Below are 20,528 nucleotides of genomic sequence, written 5' to 3' on the forward strand. Positions count from 1 at the left end.
CTGCCATGGGGCATAAACTGTATGGAAACACCTTCCAGTTCCCACCACCTACCGCTGCCGCAAACATCTGGTCCACCTATGCCATTTGTCTGTGTAAGGGATGAAGCCTTCCAGCTGTCAGAACACCTTTTGAAACCGTACTCTAGCAGAGGATTGACAATACCAAAACGCATTTTTAATTACCGCCTCACAAGAGCAAGAAGAATGGTTGAATGTACCTTTGGTATTCTGACAGCCAAATGGCGGGTCCTATTGACTGCGATCAACCTCAAGACAGAAACTGTGGACGAGGTGATCAAAGCGTGCGTGGTACTCCACAATTTTGTTATCTGCAAGGAACCCATTTCCATTGAGGACACCTCTGAAGAAACCACCTTGCAAGATTACCATGACATTACCACTAGAAGTTCTGTGACGGTTTCAGTGATGAGGGACAATTTTGCACAATACTTTATGTCACCTCAAGGCAGAGTACACTGGCAGGATGACAGAGTGTGAAAGATTTGTGCCCTAACCAAACTTGTGTACCTTCTGTACCAACAGTATATACCTTTGCCAACCAAAGTTGGCTATCTTGTCATGGTCTCTATTTTTAGCTTTAGGCCACAGGTGTGTACCTGGTTGTGTTTTATGCAAAGTATTTCACCTTTTAACAAAAGTTGTGTACATTGTTAGGAAATCACCAACAATAAACACAACTTTTTAGGTGAAATACTTTGCTTCAAACACAACCAGGAACACAACTGTGGCAAAAAGCTAAAATTTACCCACAGTTATATACCTAGTTTTGAATACCATTTCACCTTTTAAATACCCTGTATTTAACCTTTTTCGCCGCAGAAAGAAATGACAGACAACCAGTGTAAAATAATTTAACTTTTATTGAAAAATGTTTTTTTTAGTAAACTTTTTTAAAATTTTAATAAACTTGTTTAATAAAGCTTTGAAACCATAAAACTGGTCATTTTTATTTAAATACACACATTATAAATCTGTGCAGTGTGTGGTGGAAATACTGCTGGAGGGGCTGCGGGACACTTCGACACTGGGAGTGTGGAGAGAGGACTGGGATTGTGGTGGGGAAGGAACAGTTAGAGGTGAAGGTGTGGAAAAAACTACAGAATGGGTGGACATGTGGGAAGCAGAAGAGGTGGTGGGTGGTGGAGTGGAGGGTTGGGCAGGGACTGTAGGAGCAGATGATGTTGATGGCAAGTTGTATGGGGAAGGAGTTTGGTACAGGGCAGGTTGCTGGAAGTGGGGAGATGTCTGGTACGGGGCAGGTTGCTGGAAGTGGGGAGATGTCTGGTACGGGGCAGGTTGCTGGAAGTGGGGAGATGTCTGGTACTGGGGAGGTTGCTGGTACTGGGGAGTTTGCAGGTACTGGGGAGGTTGCTGGTACTGGGGAGGTTGCTGGTACTGGGGAGGTTGCTGGTGCTGGGGAGGTTGCTGGTACTGGGGAGGTTGCTGGTGCTGGGGAGGTTGCTGGTGCTGGGGAGGTGGATGGTATGTAATAGGAGGGGGAGGATGGAAAGTGGCTGGAGGGGGTGTAGATGTAATAGGAGGGGGAGGATGGAAAGTGGCTGGAGGGGGTGTAGATGTAATAGGAGGGGGAGGATGAAAAGTGGCTGGAGGGGGTGCAGGTGGAGGAACTACTGTGGTGGGAGGAGGAGGTTGGGAGGTAACTTGCTGGAGAGCAGCGTGGCATGAATGCATTACATGCATCTGCTGGGCAGGAGAGAGCGTTTCCATGCGCTCCACAACAGACCTGAAAAAGGTGTGGTTTGGCGAAGATCTTGCTTCTGAATGCATGGTTTGCAGAAGTGTCTTCACCTCCAGAATGCTGGAGTTGATCTGCTGAAAGCCTGCGGAGATTTGCTCTGACAAGACTTTTAGACAGTTCTGGAAAGATGCATTCAGATGCAAGAACTCTGGCGCATAAGTCTTTTCCTGACCCCTCTGCCTTTGCCGCCCAGTACCCGCAGGTGTACTAGAGGTGGCAGGGGCAGAAGGGTGGGGTAAAGGGAAAGCGATCTCCTCACCAGCAGCTTCATGTAATGTAGGCGGCCACGATGCTCCTGTGCTGGTGGATGGGACAGATGGGTCGAATGTGTGGGAAGGCTGGGAAGGTGCAGATGTACCGGGGCGGTCGAAGTGTCCCTCGGTGCTGGTCTCCTCAGGGATCGCCTCAGAAGGGTCCAATCGTGCAGGTTCCCGAGTGCTGCTCACCGTGCTGTGGAATAAAGAGAAAAAAAAACAATTAAAATAGTGACATGGTATGGCCCTGGCTGAAAAAAAAAGTTACATCTAAACATTTTTTTGTCACATGTGGTGTGTAATATTTACCTTCTGGTGAGCATTGTCTCCCGGAGGAACGACAGGGCTCGTGCGTACTTGTACTTGCTCCTGCATCCTCCAGATCCACTCGGGGCCCGCATCTCTTTATTGAACTCCTTCTTGAAACGATCCCTCACAGACCGCCACCGCTTCACAATTCTCTCCCCTGAAATGAGAAAGGACAAAGTGGTTAGTATACAACATCAGTGTTTCCCAAACTCCAGTCCTCATGGTCCCCAGGGGTCATGTTTTCAGGATTTCCAAAGTAAATAGAAATCCTGAACACATGATCCGTGGGGACCACGAGGACTGGAGTTCGGGAAACACTGGTTTAAATCAAGCAACCGGTACTGTATATACTTACGCTCTTTAATCTGGGCCCGAGCTTCGAGGTCCTCCCAGCGGTCCACAAGGAGCGAACAGATTTCCTCCCAGAGTCGTTGGGTAACGATCAGGTCAGCGTGGCGGCGGTCAGCCATATTCCAGAGCGGCTCCCTTTCTCTGACGAGATCGATGAGGTGGTCCACATCAATCCCTCCATCCTCACCGTCAGAGTCGGGAGCACGCTGTGAAGGCTGTTAAAGAAAAAGACAAAAATAACATAATTAGCCTCCACAAAAGAAATGAAATAAAAAGTGCAAAAAAACAAAGCAAAAATATTTATACTTACACGCTGGTGACCGCCGCGTTGCTGTCGCCGACGACCCTGGGAGGCACTGCGAGGACCTCTTGGCCGAGCACCAGATTGGGAAGACTAGAGAAGAAAACAAAAAATGTTATGTCTTTGGATGTAGGCATTTGTTTGCTGTGTGTGGTCTGCAGAACATTGTTTTCTATGTGTTGTGTGTAGTGTGATGTTGTGTTTCTGCGTTTGATGCAAAAAACTTACCAATTGTGAGTCCACTCCAAGTGTCTGTCCACCCCTTCCTTCTTCTTCTGGGAGCTCCTCTTCATCTTGTGATTCCTGTTTTGAAATAAAAGGCAATGAATACACATATATTACAGAGATGATGGATTTTTTAAATAAAAACTTACCGTCAAACGCTGACGATGCGAGGGAGGGCTCCCAGAAGCTGTGCTGTCTTCCTCATGGCCAGACTCCATGGCTGTGGGTGGTGTTTCTGCTGCTGCATCTATTGGGCGGCTGTTGAATAAAGAGAAACAAAGGGCCAATGAATATCTTGATATTCCATAGCCCTAGTTTGGAGGAATGGGGGATTTGATAATTACCGTCTCTCATCTGCTGCTGGACTCCCCTCCCGTTGTTCAGCATGCTGCTCCATTTGGGGTGGTGCTGATGATGCTGCTGCTGCAGATGTCTGCTGCCTTCTCCTGCTCCTGGTTCTTGGCTTGGGTGGCATGTTGGGTGTGGCTGAGGGTCCCATTGTCTTGCTTTTATATATGTCCTGTGGGCAGAGCTACTGAGCATGCTCAGACCAAAGAAGCCGGATCCGGCTGTCGCCGGATCAGGCGCATTGCGGCGCTCATAGGCTTTCATTGTGTCCGGCTTTTTCGCCAGAGACAAAAAACGTTACAGTAGCCGTTTTTTCCAGACGCCGGATCGCGTCACATTGCCGGATCTGGAGAAAATCGGATAAAACGCATGGCCATCCGGCTCGATCCGGCTCTAATGCAAGTCAATGGGGGGAAATCCGGATCCGGCATTGCATTTCGCCGGATCCGGTTTTAGTCAAAAGCGCCGGATCGCGCCTGACGCCGAAAACCTGATGTGTGAAAGAGGCCTAAGCCAACAATATACGTTTGTGATCAAAATAAAGAAAAGCCACATGTTTCTGCCCGGGATCAAAACAGGGAACTTTCAGGAGGATGGCAAACAGGACAATCACTACACTACAGTAACCAGACAAGAGCATTTACTGTGGTCATGGCAAGCATTAAAGATCAAGCACTCATTGTCAAAAGCACTAGTTTGCCAATGGAACGCTGTGTTTCTGCCCAGTTTCGAACTGAGGACCTTTCGCATGTAAAGCAAACGTGATAACCGCTACATTACAGAAACCAACCGATTCAAACAAGCAAAAAATGCTGTGGTCATGGCAAGCAATAAAGAACAAGCACTGAAAGTCAAAAAGATCGTTTTCCAAGAGAAAAAGCTGTTTTTCTGCCCAGTTTCAAACTGGGGAACTTTCGCGTGTGAGGAAAACATGATAACCGCTACACTACAGAAACCAGATGCAACCGCTTACTGTGGTGTCAACAAGCAATCGAGATCAAGAACTGAAAGTCAAAAGCTTGGATACCAAAGGGTAACAGCGTGTTCCTGCCCAGTTTCGAACTGGGGACCTTTCGCGTGTTAGGCGAACGTGATTACCACTACACTACAGAAACCGGCTGTGGAAGGTTACTGTGGTCATGACGAGCCATCGAGAACAAAGACTCAACGTCAAAAGCTTTAATATCAACACCTAATGTCATGCTTCTATCCAGTTTCGAACTGGGGACCGCTCGCGTGTGAGGTGAACGTGACAAGCACTACACTTCAGTAACTCCATGCAAAGCTAAAGATGTTTAAACATACTGAAATGAACTTGAAAAAGAAAAAAACATCCAGCCAAAGTCAAGAGGTCTTCCTCTATGTCTGAAGACAGGACAAAGTGCATTTTGCAACACAGGAACCTTTCATTTGTCAGGCTATTGGAGAAAAAGAACAAACAGGGAAACAAAACCATGCTCCACAAAACAATCTCATGCCTTTGTCCAAAAGCCAAAAAGAAAAAGCACCTAGATGCCTGCTTTTGCACCTTGATCCTATCAGGTGTTACTTGAATTAGGAACACTTAGACACTGTCAAAAACACACATGCTTGCCAAAAGCAAAAACGGGTAGAAATAATCACATTGGTAAAAGTAATGCTCATTAAACCAGCAATAGAATATGCTAACTAAGGCTAATTAAGCCAACAATACACGTTTGTGATCAAAGCAAAGAAACGCCACATGTTTCTGCCCGGGATCAAAACAGGGAACTTTCAGGAGGATGGCAAACAGGACAATCACTACACTACAGTAACCAGACAAGAGCGTTTACTGTGGTCATGGCAAGCATTAAAGATCAAGCACTCATTGTTAAAACCGCTAGTTTGCAAGAGGAACGCTGTGTTTCTGCCCAGTTTCAAACTGAGGACCTTTCGCGTGTAAAGCGTACGTGATAACCGCTACACTACAGAAACCAACCAATTCAAGCACGTAAAAAATGCTGTGGTCATGGCAAGCAACAAAGAACAAGCACTGAAAGTCAAAAAGATCGTTTTCCAAGAGAAAAAGCAGTGTTTCTGCCCAGTTTCGAACTGGGGACCTTTCGCGTGTGAGGCAAATGTGTTAACCGCTACACTACAGAAACCAGATGCAAGTGTTTACTGTGGTGACAACAAGCAATCGAGATCAAGAACTGAAAGTCAAAAGCTTGGATACCAAAGGGTAACAGCGTGTTTCTGCCCAGTTTCGAGCTGGGGACCTTTCGCGTGTTAGGCGAACGTGATAACCACTACACTACAGAAACCATCTGTGGAAGGTTACTGTGGTCATGACGAGCCATCAAGAACAAAGACTCAACGTCAAAAGCTTTAATATCAACGCCTAATGTTATGCTTCTATCCAGTTTCAAACTGGGGACCGTTCGCGTGTGAGGTGAACGTGACAACCACTACACTTCAGAAACTCCATGCAAAGCTAAAAATGTTTAAACATGCTGAAATGAACTTTAAAAAGAAAAAAACAGCCAGCCAAAGTCAAGAGGTCTTCCTCTATGTCTGAAGACAGGACAAAGTGCATTTTGCAACACAGGAACCTTTCATTTGTCAGGCTATTGGAGAAAAAGAACAAACAGGGAAACAAAACCATGCTCCACAAAACATTCTCATGCCTTTGTCCAAAAGCCAAAAAGAAAAAGCACCTAGATGCCTGCTTTCGCACCTTGATCCTATCAGGTGTTACTTGAATTAGGAACACTTAGACACTGTCAAAAACACACATGCTTGCCAAAAGCAAAAACGGGTAGAAATAATCTCATTGGTAAAAGTAATGCTCATTAAACCAGCAATAGAATATGCTAACTAAGGCTAATTAAGCCAACAATATACGTTTGTGATCAAAATAAAGAAAAGCCACATGTTTCTGCCCGGGATCAAAACAGGGAACTTTCAGGAGGATGGCAAACAGGACAATCACTACACTACAGTAACCAGACAAGAGCATTTACTGTGGTCATGGCAAGCATTAAAGATCAAGCACTCATTGTCAAAAGCGCTAGTTTGCAAGAGAAACGCTGTGTTTCTGCCCAGTTTCGAACTGAGGACTTTTCGCGTGTAAAGCGAACGTGATAACCGCTACACTACAGAAACCAACCAATTCAAACAAACAAAAAATGCTGTGGTCATGGCAAGCAATAAAGAACAAGCACTGAAAGTCAAAAAGATCGTTTTCCAAGAGAAAAAGCTGTGTTTCTGCCCAGTTTCGAACTGGGGACCTTTCGCGTGTGAGGCGAACGTGATAACCGCTACACTACAGAAACCGGATGCAAGCGTTTACTGTGTTGACAACAAGCAATCGAGATCAAGAACTGAAAGTCAAAAGCTTGGATACCAAAGGGTAACAGCGTGTTTCTGCCCAGTTTCGAACTGGGGACCTTTGGCGTGTTTGGCGAACGTGATAACCACTACACTACAGAAACCGGCTGCGGAAGGTTACTGTGGTCATGACGAGCCATCGAGAACAAAGACTCAAAGTCAAAAGCTTTAATATCAACGCCTAATGTCATGCATCTATCCAGTTTCGAACTGGGGACCGTTCGCGTGTGAGGTGAACGTGACAACCAATACACTTCAGAAACTCCATGCAAACCTAAAGATGTTTAAACATGCTGAAATGAACTTGAAAAAGAAAAAAACAGCCAGCCAAAGTCAAGAGGTCTTCCTCTATGTCTGAAGACAGGACAAAGTGCATTTTGCAACACAGGAACCTTTCATTTGTCAGGCTATTGGAGAAAAAGAACAAACAGGGAAACAAAACCATGCTCCACAAAACATTCTCATGCCTTTGTCCAAAGCCAAAAAGAAAAAGCACCTAGATGCCTGCTTTCGCACCTTGATCCTATCAGGTGTTACTTGAATTAGGAACACTTAGACACTGTCAAAAACACACATGCTTGCCAAAAGCAAAAACGGGTAGAAATAATCACATTGGTAAAAGTAATGCTCATTAAACCAGCAATAGAATATGCTAACTAAGGCTAATTAAGCCAAGAATATACGTTTGTGATCAAAATAAAGAAAAGCCACATGTTTCTGCCCGGGATCAAAACAGGGAACTTTCAGGAGGATGGCAAACAGGACAATCACTACCCTACAGTAACCAGACAAGAGCATTTACTGTGGTCATGGCAAGCATTAAAGATCAAGCACTCATTGTCAAAAGCGCTAGTTTGCAAGAGGAACGCTGTGTTTCTGCCCAGTTTCAAACTGAGGACCTTTCGCGAGTTAAGTGAACGTGATAACCGCTACACTACAGAAACCAACCGATTCAAACAAACAAAAAATGCTGTGGTCATGGCAAGCAATAAAGAACAAGCACTGAAAGTCAAAAAGATCATTTTCCAAGAGAAAAAGCTGTGTTTTTGCCCAGTTTCGAACTGGGGAAGCTTTCGCCTGTGAGGCGAACGTGATACCCGCTACACTACAGAAACCGGATGCAAGCGCTTACTGTGGTGACAACAAGCAATCGAGATCAAGAACTGAAAGTCAAAAGCTTGGATACCAAAGGTTAACAGCGTGTGTCTGCCCAGTTTCGAACTGTGGACCTTTCGCGTGTTAGGCGAACGTGATAACCACTACACTACAGAAACCGGCTGCAGAAGTTTACTGTGGTCATGACGAGCCATCGAGAACAAAGACTCAATGTCAACAGCTTTAATATCAACGCCTAATGTCATGCTTCTATCCAGCTTCGAACTGGGGATCGTTCGCGTGTGAGGTGAACGTGAGAACCACTACACTTCAGAAACTCCATGCAAAGGTAACGATGTTTATACATGCTGAAATGAACTTGAAAAAGAAAAAAACAGCCAACCAAAGTCAAGAGGTCTACCTCTATGTCTGAAGACAGGACAAAGTGCATTTTGCAAAACAGGAACCTTTCATATGTCAGGCTATTGGAGAAAAAGAACAAACAGGGAAACAAAACCATGCTCCACAAAACATTCTCATGCCTTTGTCCAAAAGCCAAAAAGAAAAAGCACCTAGATGCCTGCTTTCGCACCTTGATCCTATCAGGTGTTACTTGAATTAGGAACACTTAGACACTGTCAAAAACACACATGCTTGCCAAAAGCAAAAACGGGTAGAAATAATCACATTGGTAAAAGTAATGCTCATTAAACCACCAATAGAATATGCTAACTAAGGCTAATTAAGCCAACAATATACGTTTGTGATCAAAATAAAGAAAAGCCACATGTTTCTGCCCGGGATCAAAACAGGGAACTTTCAGGAGGATGGCAAACAGGACAATCACTACACTACAGTAACCAGACAAGAGCGTTTAATGTGGTCATGGCAAGCATTAAAGATCAAGCACTCATTGTCAAAAGCACTAGTTTGCAAGAGGAACGCTGTGTTTCTGCCCAGTATCAAACTGAGGACCTTTCGCGTGTAAAGCGAACGTGATAAACGCTACACTACAGAAACCAACCGATTCAAACAATCAAAAAATGCTGTGGTCATGGCAAGCAATAAAGAACAAGCACTGAAAGTCAAAAAGATCGTTTTCCAAGAGAAAAAGCTGTGTTTCTGCCCAGTTTTGAAATGGGGACCTTTCGCATGTGAGGCGAACGTGATACCCGCTACACTACAGAAACCGAATGCAAGCGCTTACTGTGGTGACAACAAGCAATCGATATCAAGAACTGAAAGTCAAAAGCTTGGATACCAAAGGGGAACATCGTGTTTCTGCCCTGTTTCCAACTGGGGACCTTTCGCGTGTTAGGCGAACGTGATAACCACTACACTACGGAAAACGGCTGCAGAAGGCTACTGTGGTCATGACGAGCCATCGAGAACAAAGACTCAACGTCAAAAGCTTCAAGATCAACGCCTAATGTCATGCTTCTATCCAGTTTCGAACTGGGGACCTTACGCGTGTTAGGCGAACGTGACAACCACTACACTACAGAAACCGGCTGCGGAAGGTTACTGTGGTCATGACGAGCCATCGAGAACAAAGACTCAACGTCAAAAGCTTTAATATCAACGCCTAATGTCATGCTTCTATCCAGTTTCGAACTAGGGACCGTTCACGTGTGAGGTGAACATGACAACCACTACACTTCAGAAACTCCATGCAAAGCTAAAGATGTTTAAACATGCTGAAATGAACTTGAAAAAGAAAAAAACAGCCAGCCAAAGTCAAGAGGTCTTCCTCTATGTCTGAAGACAGGACAAAGTGCATTTTGCAACACAGGAACCTTTCATTTGTCAGGCTATTGGAGAAAGAGAACAAACAGGGAAACAAAACCATGCTCCATAAAACATTCTCATGCCTTTGTCCAAAAGCCAAAAAGAAAAAGCACCTAGATGCCTGCTTTCGCACCTTGATCCTATCAGGTGTTACTTGAATTAGGAACACTTAGACACTGTCAAAAACACACATGCTTGCCAAAAGCAAAAACGGGTAGAAATAATCACATTGGTAAAAGTAATGCTCATTAAACCAGCAATAGAATATGCTAACTAAGGCTAATTAAGCCAACAATATACTTTTGTGATCAAATTAAAGAAAAACCACATGTTTCTGCCCGGGATCAAAACAGGAAACTTTCAGGAGGATGGCAAACAGGACAATCACTACACTACAGTAACCAGACAAGAGCGTTTACTGTGGTCATGGCAAGCATTAAAGATCAAGCACTCATTGTCAAAAGCGCTAGTCTGCAAGAGGAACGCTGTGTTTCTGCCCAGTTTCGAACTGAGGACCTTTCACATGTAAAGCTAACGTGATTACCACTACACTACAGAAACCAACCGATCCAAACAAACAAAAAATGCTGTGGTCATGGCAAGCAATAAAGAACAATCACTGAAAGTCAAAAAGATCGTTTTCCACGAGAAAAAGCTGTGTTTCTGCCCAGATTCGAACTGGGGACCTTTCGCGTGTGAGGCAAACGTGATAACCGCTACACTACAGCAACCAGATTCAAGAGCTAACTGTGGTGACAACAAGCAATCGAGATCAAGATCTGAAAGTCAAAAGCTTGGATACCAAAGGGTAACAGAGTGTTTCTGCCCAGTTTCGAACTGGGGACCTTTTGCGTGTTATGCGAACGTGAAAACCACTACACTACAGAAACCGGCTGCGGAAGGTTACTGTGGTCATGACGAGCCATCGAGAACAAAGACTCAACGTCAAAAGATTTAATATCAACGCCTAATGTCATGCTTCTATCCAGTTTCGAACTAGGGACCGTTCGCGTGTGAGGTGAACGTGACAACTAGAGTTGAGCGAAACGGGTCGAAAAAATTCAAAAGTCACCGACTTTTGGCAAAGTCGGGTTTCATGAAACGAAACCCGACCCTAGGATGAGGTCGGCCACGAGGTCGGCGACTTACGCGCCAAAGTCGCGTTTCAAAAGTTTGTTTTGCGCTCTTTTTCAGCCAATCAGGATCCACGGACACTGTGGGCAACGTGATGACATAGGCACGGGTCACCACCATCTTTCAGAAGGGCATGCAAGTGATTCGCTTGCTTTGGTGGGCGTCACAGGGGGTATAAAAGGGCGTGCACGCCGACCGCCATCTTACTTCTGCCGATCTTAGTATAGGGAGAGGTTGCTGCTGATTCTGTAGGGAGAGCGTTAGGCAGGGAAGAAGACAAAAAAACTGCTTCTGCTGCTAGCGATTTGGCCTGCACAACACACAAGTCACTGTGTGTGCAGTGCAAGGGGAGGCTATATTGTGGTGTATCAGTGGTGTTGGTTGTTGGGCTGCCTTTTAAGGCTTCCTGACAAGCTGGCATTGCTGTTTACCCACTGCTCCGCAAACTGCTTTTTTAAAAGCAATCCAATCTCCCTTATCCTCTCGTCACTTTGGTCACAGGCAGCTGTGCCATCGATCGTGTCACATAGCGCTCAGATATCAGTGGGCCGCACACAATCCACAAGTGTCCAGTGTCCAAAAGTGTACGCAGAGATTAAAAATCTCCATTATCCCTTCGTCACTTTGGTCACAGGCAGCTGTGCCATCGAGCGTGTCACATAGCTCTCAGATATCAGTGGGCCGCACACAATCCAAAAGTGTCCACTGTCCACAAGTGTACGCAGAGATTCAAAATCTCCATTATCCTCTCGTCACTTTGGTCACAGGCAGCTGTGCCATCGAGCGTGTCACATAGCGCTCAGATATCAGTGGGCCGCACACAATCCACAAGTGTCCACTGCCCACAAGTGTACGCAGAGATTCAAAATCTCCATTATCCTCTCGTCACTTTGGTCACAGGCAGCTGTGCCATCGAGCGTGTCACATAGCGCTCAGATATCAGTGGGCCGCACACAATCCACAAGTGTCCAGTGTCAAAAAGTGTACGCAGAGATTCAAAATCTCCATTATCCTCTCGTCATTTTGGTCACAGGCAGCTGTGCCATTGAGCGTGTCACATAGCGCTCAGATATCAGTGGGCCTCACACAATCCACAAGTGTCCACTGTCCACAAGTGTACGCAGAGATTCAAAATCTCCATTATCCTTTTGTCACTTTGGTCACAGGCAGCTGTGCCATCGAGCGTGTCACATAGCGCTCAGATATCAGTGGGCTGCACACAATCCACAAGTGTCCAGTGTCCTAAAGTGTACGCAGAGATTCAAAATCTCCATTATCCTCTCGTCACTTTGGTCACAGGCAGCTGTGCCATCGAGCGTGTCACATAGCGCTCAGATATCAGTGGGCCGCACACAATCCACAAGTGTCCACTGTCCACAAGTGTGTGCAGAAATTCTAAAACTCCCCTGTCCTATAGACACCTTGTACCTTGTTTTACATTACTATATAGTTTGTTGGATTTTGTCTACATTTCTACCAAAAATGAGGAAGGCTGGTGGAAGAGGCCGTGGAATTGGGCGGGGGTTGGCAGCTGGTAATGATGGTGTTGGTGGTGGATCTGATGGTAGTGGCAAGAGCAAAATAGGACCGAATGCAGGAGGTGCTGACCCTGCGTCATCGTCTGGCTACATAAGGACTCGAACGCTTAGTTTTCTAGGAGTTGGCAAACCGCTTTTAAAGGCAGAGCATCAGGAAAAAGTTTTGTCTTACATTGCTGACTCAGCCTCCAGCTCTATCGCCTCCTCTTCTTCAGTTGTAAAAAGTAAAAGCACTGAGTCGTCATTGGAGGCTCATGTTCATGAACCACACCTTTCCTTGTGTCCTTCACCCCAACCAAGATTGAAGGATGACGCAGGCCATACTACTGATTACTCCATGGAGCTGTTTTCACATACCATGCCTGGATTATCAAGTCAAATGGTGAATTACCCAGGCCAAGATGAATCTGACATGGAGTGCACTGATGCACAGCCGCTGATGGATGATTCTGCTGGTACATTCACTCAGAGCACTACATTGTCCTCGCAGTGTACAGAGCCAGATTTTGACCCTGATGAGACTCAGGTGCCCCTTCCCGCACACTATACCACCATACACGGTGACACAGAGAAAGGTGCACATGACATAGAAGAGGAGGTGATGGATGACCCAGTTGTTGACCCAGATTGGCATCCATTGGGGGAAGAGGGTGCTGCTTCCAATAGCTCAGATGAGGAGCATCCACAGCAGACATCGACATCGCAACAGCTGTTATCTGGCAGGCCCGGAGCACTCCAAAGACAGGTTCCAAACATCAAAAGAGTTGCTGGACAGCTTGTCCAGAGGGTCAAAAGATCACAGCGTGCTATGCCGCAAAATGTCTGCCAAAGAAGGAAGAGTGCAGTGTGGCAGTTTTTTGAACAAAATCCTCATGATCAGGCCAAGGTTATCTGTAAGAAGTGCACAAAGACCTTTAGCCGAGGGAAAAATCTGAAAAATTTGAATACCAGTTGCATGCTTAGACATTTAACCAGCATGCACTTGCAAGCGTGGACACAACACCAAACCTCAAGTGCCACATGTGCAACTGATCACAACGAAGGTAGTCAGCAACGCTACATTGTTTCCCCCACTGTAAGCCCACCGGTTAGCACAGCAGCAAATGTTGAGGTGTCGTTGCAAGGCCACAGCAGTCAGGGAATCCCACTGTTATATCAACGAAAGACTGATTCTAGGCCATCAGAAAGAACAACAACTCCATCACCATCATCAACCCTCTCTCAATCCGCCCTGTCCACCGCTACTTCCACCATATGCAGCTCTCAAGTCCAGCTCACCCTCCCAGACACTATGAGTAGGTCAAGAAAGTACTCAGTCTCTCATCCGCGTACACTGGGTTTGAACGCCCACATTGCCAAACTAATCTCGTTTGAGATGATGCCCTTTCGGTTGGTGGAAAGCACAGCTGTCCGCGAACTCATGGCCTATGCAGTACCACTCTATGACCTACCCAGTCGCCACTTCTTCTCTCGTAAAGCCATCCCAGCCCTCCACCATCATGTGAAAGACCGCATTGTCCATGCACTCAAGCAGTCAGTGAGTGGAAAGGTGCACCTCACAACTGATGCATGGTCCAGTCGGCATGGCCAGGGCCGTTACGTGTCCATCACTGCGCACTGGGTTAATGTGGTGGATGCAGGGTCCACAGGGGACAGCGGTGGTGGGACAGTGCTGCCTAGCCCACGGTATAGGAAACAGTTGGCTGGAGGCGTTCGACCCTCCTCCTCCTCCTCCTCCTCCTCCAGAAGCGACAGCTCGTCCACAGAGCGCAGTCGTACGAGCACTCCATCTGCAGCTGCCACTGTTGCACACGATGTGTCCCCCTATCGAGCAGCTAGTGGAAAGCGTCAGCAGGCTGTGTTGCAGATGATGTGTTTGGGCGACAGACACACCGCCGAGGTGCTGGCCGAGTACTTGAAGCTACAAACTGAGTCATGGCTGGGCAGTGTACATCTTGAGGCAGACAAGGTAGTTAGTGATAACGGCCGTAATTTTGTGGCAGCCATAGCCCTTTCAAAACTCAGCCACATACCTTGCTTGGCTCACACCTTGAACCTGGTGGTGCAGTGCTTCCTCAAAAATTATCCGGAGTTAACAGCCCTGCTCCAGAAGGTGCGAAGACTGTGCGCGCACATCCGCCGGTCGCCTGTACACTCTGTTCGTATGCAGAAGCTGCAGCGATTGCTCCACCTTCCCAACCACCGCCTCATTATCGACATTGCAACAAGGTGGAACTCCACCCTGCACATGGTAGAGCGGCTGTGCGAGCAGCGGCAGGCCATAATGCATTTGTGGGAGGATACACGGCCAGGCACTTTGAGAGCAGACATGGAGTTGACAGGTGTGCAGTGGTTGAAGCTGAAAGACCTTTGTAAAGTCCTTCAGTGTTTTGAGGAATGCACACGGCTCGTAAGCGCAGACGACGCCATCCTAAGCATGAGCATCCCACTTATGCGTCTGCTCATGCAAACTTTGACGCACCTTAAGGAGCAGGCGTCTGCAGCCAATCATAGAATCATAGAATCATAGAATCATAGAATCGTAGAGTTGGAAGGGACCTCCTGGGCCATCTGGTCCAACCCCCTGCTCAAAGCAGGATTCGCTAAATCATCCCAGTCAGATGTCTGTCCAGCCTCTGTTTGAAGACTTCCATTGAAGGAGAACTCACCACTTCTCGTGGCAGCCTGTTCCACTCATTGATCACTCTAACTGTCAAAAAGTTTTTTCTAATATCTAATCTGTGTCTCCTCATGTTGATGAGGAGGAAGAGGAGGAGGGAATCCTTGATGACATTCAGCCATTGTCTGCTCAGGGACCTCTCCTGGACGAGGTGGAGGAAGAAGAGGAGGAGGAGGAGGAGGATGATGGGGATGATTACTTAAGGGAGGAGGATGCATCTCGTGGGGCAAGTGAAAATGTTGGCATGGCAAGGTCTGGTACAGGGTTTGTGCGTGACTGGAGGGATGTGGATTTGCCAGAAAGTGCTCCTCCACCCAGCACTCGCAGTGCATCATTGACACCGGGAACATTGGCCCACATGTCAGATTATGCCTTGCGGATCCTAAAAAGGGACCCCCGCATAGCCAAAATGATGAACGATGACGACTACTGGTTGGCCAGCATCCTGGATCCACGCTATAAAGGCAAATTACAAAACATCATGCCACAGGAGAACCTTGACCTAATATTGGCTAATAAACAAGCAACTCTGGTAAATCGGTTGCTTGAGGCATTCCCAGCACACAGCAGCGGTGATGGTTCTCACACGAGCCGTACGGGCCGGGGGCAGCTTGGCAGAGGTGTTCGTGGTGCACACAGCAGAAGTGGCGTTGGAGACAGGGGTTTCATCACAATGTTGTGGACTGATTTTTCAAATACCGCTCACACAACTGGTAATACTGCATCGATGGAAAGTGACAGGAGACAGCAGTTGTCAACTATGGTTACAAACTACTTTTCCTACCATATCGATGTTCTCCCACACAGGTCATTCCCCTTTGACTATTGGGCCGCTAAACTGGACACCTGGCCTGAATTGGCACAATATGCCTTACAGGAGCTCGCTTGCCCAGCTGCAAGTGTGCTATCGGAAAGAGTCTTCAGTGCAGCTGGATCAATCCTGACAGAAAAAAAGACCCGTCTGTCAACCCAAAATGTGGATGATCTAGCCTGCATTAACATGAACCATGCATGGGTTTCCAAGGATTTTGTCCCACCTTCCCCTGATGACACATAGGGTGACAGAAAAATGGCTTGCTTTGGTCCACCTCTTCCTGGTACTTCACCTATTTCGCCTTTTGCATCAGTTGAATGTCCAACATCAACATATGCCACTTTCTAAAACTCCCTAACTGTGCTGCCTCCCCCCCATGGCCGGGGTCACCACCTAGCGCACGACACCGTGCGAGTGCCGTTGCCCTGGACAGGTGGGTAGGCCGACTCTTGGGCGCGGGCACTGGCACAGGGTCCCTCATAGTGCAATCAAGTGTCTCTGACGGTGGTGGTGCACACCCGCCGTCAGACACACCGCTGTACTATGAGGGGCCCAGTGCCAGTACCGACGCCCACGAGTGGGCCCCCCTTGCTTGGCAAGGGCCCCAGCATTTGCAATCTTTACCTCTCCCTGCTCCTCCGCTGTGTAATCTGGGCCGTCAAATCCATACTGTGCCTGACACCGTCTGAGCCTGCCTCCTGAGACATATATTTTGAATGTGTACGCTATCCATACATGTTATCCAGGGATACGGTACCCTTTCTAACCTTTGTCCAATGACGTGCAATCCATACTGGGCCTAACACCGTCTGAGCCTGCCTCATGCTGTATAGACATATATTTTGAATGTGTACGCTATCCATACATGTTATCCGGGGATAAGGTACCCCTTCTAACCTTTGTGCAATGACGTGCAATCCATACTGGGCCTAACACCGTCTGAGCCTGCCTCATGCTGTATAGACATATATTTTGAATGTGTACACTATCCATACATGTTATCCAGGGATACGGTACCCTTTCTAACCTTTGTGCAATCACGTGCAATCCATACTGGGCCTAACACCGTCTGAGCCTGCCTCATGCTGTATAGACATATATTTTGAATGTGTACGCTATCCATACATGTTATCCGGGGATACGGTACCCCTTCTAACCTTTGTGCAATGACGTGCAATCCATACTGGGCCTAACACGGTCTGAGCCTGCCTTATGCTGTATAGACATATATTTTGAATGTGTACGCTATCCATACATGTTATCCGGGGATACGGTACCCCTTCTAACCTTTGTGCAATGACGTGCAATCCATACTGGGCCTAACACCGTCTGAGCCTGCCTCATGCTGTATAGACATATATTTTGAATGTGTACGCTATCCATACATGTTATCCAGGGATACGGTACCCCTTCTAACCTTTGTGCAATGACGTGCAATCCATACTGGGCCTAACACCGTCTGAGCCTGCCTCATGCTGTATAGACATATATTTTGAATGTGTACGCTATCCATACATGTTATCCGGGGATACGGTACCCCTTCTAACCTTTGTGCAATGACGTGCAATCCATACTGGGCATAACACCATCTGAGCCTGCCTCATGCTGTATAGACATATATTTTGAATGTGTACGCTATCCATACATGTTATCCGGGGATACGGTACCCTTTCTAACCTTTGTGCAATGACGTGCAATCCATACTGGGCCTAACACCGTCTGAGCCTGCCTCATGCTGTATAGACATATATTTTGAATGTGTACGCTATCCATACATGTTATCCGGGGATACGGTACCCCTTCTAACCTTTGTGCAATGACGTGCAATCCATACTGGGCCTAACACCGTCTGAGCCTGCCTCATGCTGTATAGACATATATTTTGAATGTGTACGCTATCCATACATGTTATCCGGGGATACGGTACCCCTTCTAACCTTTGTGCAATGACGTGCAATCCATACTGGCCCTAACACCGTCTGAGCCTGCCTCATGCTGTATAGACATATATTTTGAATGTGTACGCTATCCATACATGTTATCCGGGGATACGGTACCCCTTCTAACCTTTGTGCAATCACGTGCAATCCATACTGGGCGTGAGAACGGCTGGCGAGCTGTTAAGCAAGCTACAGCACCTGTCCAGACAAGTACAGGGATTCCCTAGCGAGGAGACTTATTTGATTGTTTTCTATGTTGGGACAGCAATTTTTGGGGCGCACTATACTCTGGAGAATGATAGATGGGGCCCACCATACACTGGAACATTCCAAAGGTGGACATCAGACACTGGAGCAGCATTTACAGGGCCCATTATACACTAGAGCATTAGAAATGGGGCCCATTATGTTTGGAGCATTATTTGGGCCCATAAGACAGTGGAGCTTCATCCATGGGGACCAACATATACTGTAGCATTATGTGGAGCTCATCATATACTGTTTCAAACATTATATGGGACCAATGATTTTGTATGGAGAAATAGATGGGCCTCGTCATGAGATGTAAAAAGTGAGGTATTTTTCATTGTACTATACCGCTATTTCTCTGCCGTATCGGAGCATGATGAGTTGTGGTATGTGTTAAAGGGGCGCTCTTTCGCCCAGGGCACATGAAAACCTGCAGTCAGCCCTCCCCCCCCACAAATTTAGCCAAATAACCCCCATTTTTCAGTGCGTAACTTGTATTATGAAGTTAATTAAGGTTGACAAGCTTAAGTAAGAAGAATTGATGCTTTTGGCATTCAAATGGGCACTGTAGGTATGTTTCCTGTCCTCCTCTCACTGCCGACTTTTATTCCCCATTGACTTACATTGGGATTCGTGTTTCGGGACGACCCCGACTTTTCCCTATAATCGGACGATCTTGCTCGACCCGACTTATGGAAAAGTCGGGTTTCACGAAACGAAACGCGACCCTAAAAAACCAAAAGTCGCTCAACTCTAGTGACAACCACTATACTTCAGAAACTCCATGCAAAGCTAAAGATGTTTAAACATGCTTAAATGAACTTGAAAAAGAAAAAAACAGCCAGCCAAAGTCAAGAGGTCTTCCTCTATGTCTGAAGACAGGACAAAGTGCATTTTGCAACACAGGAACCTTTCATTTGTCAGGCTATTGGAGAAAAAGAACAAACAGGGAAACAAAACCATGCTCCACAAAACATTCTCATGCCTTTGTCCAAAAGCTAAAAAGAAAAAGCACCTAGATGCCTGCTTTCGCACCTTGATCCTATCAGGTGTTACTTGAATTAGGAACACTTAGACACTGTCAGAAACACACATGCTTGCCAAAAGCAAAAACGGGTAGAAATAATCACATTGGTAAAAGTAATGCTCATTAAACCAGCAATAGAATATACTAACTAATGCTAATTAAGCCAACAATATACGTTTGTGATCAAAATAAAGAAAAGCCACATGTTTCTGCCCGGGATCAAAACAGGGAACTTTCAGGAGGATGGCAAACAGGACAATCACTACACTACAGTAAACAGACAAGAGCATTTACTGTGGTCATGGCAAGCATTAAAGATCAAGCACTCATTGTCAAAAGCGCAAGTTTGCAAGAGAAACGCTGTGTTTCTGCCCAGTTTCGAACTGAGGACCTTTCGCGTGTAAATAGAACGTGATAACCTCTACACTACAGAAACCAACTGATTTAAAAAAAACAAAAAATGCTGTGGTCATGGCAAGCAATAAAGAACAAGCACTGAAAGTCAAAAAGATCGTTTTCCAAGAGAAAAAGCTGTGTTTCTGCCCATTTTCGAACTGGGGACCTTTCGCGTGTGAGGCGAATGTGATAACCGCTACACTACAGAAACCAGATGCAAGTGATTACTGTGGTGACAACAAGCAATCGAGATCAAGAACTGAAAGTCAAAAGCTTGGATACCAAAGGGTAACAGCGTGTTTCTGCCCAGTTTCGAACTGGGGACCTTTCGCGTGTTAGGCGAACTTGATAACCACTACACTACAGAAACCATCTGCAGAAGGTTACTGTGGTCATGACGAGCCATCGAGAACAAAGACTCAACGTCAAAAGCTTTAATATCAACGCCTAATGTCATGCTTCTATCCAGTTTCGAACTGGGTACCGTTGGCGTGTGAGGTGAACGTGACAACCACTATACTTCAGAAACTCCATGCAAAGCTAAAGATGTTTAAACATGCTGAAATGAACTTGAAAAAGAAAAAAACAGCCAGCCAAAGTCAAGAGGTCTTCCTCTATGTCTGAAGACAGGACAAAGTGCATTTTGCAACACAGGAACCTTTCATTTGTCAGGCTATTGGAGAAAAAGAACAAACAGGGAAACAAAACCATGCTCCACAAAACATTCTCATGCCTTTGTCCAAAAGCCAAAAAGAAAAACCACCTAGATCCCTGCTTTCGCACCTTGATCCTATCAGGTGTTACTTGAATTAGGAACACTTAGACATTGTCAAAAACACACATGCTTGCCAAAAGCAAAAACGGGTAGAAATAATCACATTGGTAAAAGTAATGCTCATTAAACCAGCAATAGAATATGCTAACTAAGGCTAATTAAGCCAACAATAT

General features: G+C 46.2%; 7 non-coding genes across 7 annotated transcripts; all 7 read right to left on the minus strand.

Annotated features, from left to right (window-relative positions):
- Positions 1-4,610: 4,610 nt before the first annotated feature.
- On the minus strand, positions 4,611-4,683 carry TRNAV-AAC (transfer RNA valine (anticodon AAC)). The gene has a single exon. It is a non-coding gene; the product is annotated as a tRNA-Val (tRNA).
- Positions 4,684-5,621: 938 nt separating this feature from the next.
- Positions 5,622-5,694, minus strand: TRNAV-CAC (transfer RNA valine (anticodon CAC)). Its single transcript has one exon. It is a non-coding gene; the product is annotated as a tRNA-Val (tRNA).
- An 86-nt stretch (positions 5,695-5,780) lies between these two features.
- TRNAV-AAC (transfer RNA valine (anticodon AAC)) lies at positions 5,781-5,853 on the minus strand. The gene has a single exon. It is a non-coding gene; the product is annotated as a tRNA-Val (tRNA).
- Positions 5,854-6,621: 768 nt separating this feature from the next.
- On the minus strand, positions 6,622-6,694 carry TRNAV-UAC (transfer RNA valine (anticodon UAC)). Its single transcript has one exon. It is a non-coding gene; the product is annotated as a tRNA-Val (tRNA).
- A 97-nt stretch (positions 6,695-6,791) lies between these two features.
- On the minus strand, positions 6,792-6,864 carry TRNAV-CAC (transfer RNA valine (anticodon CAC)). The gene has a single exon. It is a non-coding gene; the product is annotated as a tRNA-Val (tRNA).
- A 3,596-nt stretch (positions 6,865-10,460) lies between these two features.
- TRNAV-CAC (transfer RNA valine (anticodon CAC)) lies at positions 10,461-10,533 on the minus strand. Its single transcript has one exon. It is a non-coding gene; the product is annotated as a tRNA-Val (tRNA).
- A 9,344-nt stretch (positions 10,534-19,877) lies between these two features.
- On the minus strand, positions 19,878-19,950 carry TRNAV-AAC (transfer RNA valine (anticodon AAC)). Its single transcript has one exon. It is a non-coding gene; the product is annotated as a tRNA-Val (tRNA).
- Positions 19,951-20,528: the final 578 nt, after the last annotated feature.

This window comes from Dendrobates tinctorius, unplaced genomic scaffold (assembly GCF_039654945.1).
Source record: "Dendrobates tinctorius isolate UK_male_01 unplaced genomic scaffold, ASM3965494v1 ptg000432c, whole genome shotgun sequence".
In the NCBI taxonomy this organism is placed as follows: domain Eukaryota; kingdom Metazoa; phylum Chordata; class Amphibia; order Anura; family Dendrobatidae; genus Dendrobates; species Dendrobates tinctorius.